Consider the following 1,972-nt stretch of genomic DNA (forward strand, 5'->3'; position numbering starts at 1 on the left):
ACTCGCTGAACATAGCGAACAATGAGGACCACTGAGAACTCAAGAACAATGGCAATAGGTTTTTGATCCTACTGCACGTACTGGCTTTGTGGGAGCTTAGGCAGTTTGGATGCTCACCTTACTAGTCCTTGGACTTCCCACAGGGCAGGGAACCCTGATCGCTCTTTGGGCTGACAAAGGGAGGGGGACTTGATTGGGGGAGGGGGAGGGAAATGGGAGGCGGTGGCGGGGAAGAGACAAATCTTTAATAAATAAATAAATTTTAAAAAAGAGAGATAAATAAAGAAAACATGGTGCATATACACAAAAGAATTTATTCAGCCATAAGAAATGTGAATTCATTTGCAATCGGCAGCTGTGTTGTATAACAATTTCATCCGAGATTGAAACCTTGCATCTTGGGACTGGAAAGATGGCTCAGTGGCTGAGAGCACTGATCACTCTCCCAGATGCCCTACATGATGGCTCACAAGTGTTTGTAAACTCCAATTCCAAGGGAATCTAATGCCTTCTTCTGACCTCTATGGGCTCTGCATGCATGTGGTGTACAGACACACATGCAGGCAAAGCATCCATATGCAAATAATAAAAATAAATACATCCAAGTCAGGCAGCGGTGGTGCACACCTTTAATCACAGCACTCGGGAAGCAGAGGCAGGCACCTCTCCAGGACAGCAAGAGCTACATAGAGAAATCTTGTCTCAAAAAAAACAAATAATAATAATAATATAAAATAAATAAATCTCAAAACATCTCCCATCTTAGAGGGAAGTTCATTTAGACACAAATGCTAGAAGGGGGCCAACAGAATGTTCTAAGAGAGACATGGCATTCTGCAGGAAAACTCCTTAAACTCAAACAGCTCAAGGCTTCAGGATGTGTCTGAAACTGACCGGGTCCCTAGGCCCTTTCTTCCCCCACGCACAGGCATCCCAAAAGGACTACAGAGTAAAACCCTTGGAGTCTCTGAAGCCTCCCGGAAGAGGCAAAGACCAGTGGAGCTGCTTGGCAGAGGCTCCACATGCGCTGCCTGAGAGACACTCCCTGAGCTATGAGCTGCCTTACAGGCTGTGCACGAAGCTCCAGGTTTCTATCTTTCATCAAGTGTCATCGATGGGGACATGCTTTGTGTTGCAGCTGTCTTTGAGCCATTTCTGTCCCCTTTAAGTGACTCTCGCCCAGTTTCCTGAGAGTAACCCAATAAAACTCATTGGTTCACTGAGTTGGACTTTGGTGCGGTCCATACTTTGCTCTGTCACCAATTCCCTGTCTGAGGTGAAGTATGTTTGTTTACATGTCCTCAGGAACAATGGCACACAGCAAGCTGTTGCTGCAGAGACTCGTCAGGATTAAACTCACCCCTAAACGGAGCCTCTCCTCCAGGGCTCAGAGACTGTCGCCACTGCGGGGCAGGAACATGGCAAGAGAAGGAGCAATACAGAGCACTCTCCTCTGGGTGTGGACATGGCTATTGCATTCTTGAGTTCTCCGCAGCTACAATTACCTCCATTCAACCTGCACAAGACTGAGCCCCTCACCATCTCATCATGGAAGAGTGAGGGGCTCACAAGTCCCACCCCTCCCTGAGAGCTAATAGGCAGTTCAGATTGCCGCAAGGGAGGGAACTGTGAGGATCTGTAGCTTGCTGTGGGGATAAACATTTTCTTCAGTGTTATAGCAGTATAGCCACAGGTAAGTCAGTTGCCCCATGATCCCAGGATGCCATAAGTAACGTCTCACCCATACTCCTGTAACACTAACTGATCTCACTGACATACACATGCACACACACATACACAGACATACACACAAACACACATACACACACATATACACACACATACACACATACACACATAGACATACACATGCACACACACATACACAGACATACACACAAACACATACACACACATATACACACAGACATACACACACAGACATACACATGCACACACACATACACAGACA

The sequence above is a fragment of the Alexandromys fortis genome, unplaced genomic scaffold (genome assembly GCF_014885135.2).
Source record: "Alexandromys fortis isolate MF-2015 unplaced genomic scaffold, M_Fortis_MF-2015_v1.1 scaffold_344, whole genome shotgun sequence".
In the NCBI taxonomy this organism is placed as follows: Eukaryota; Metazoa; Chordata; class Mammalia; order Rodentia; family Cricetidae; genus Alexandromys; species Alexandromys fortis.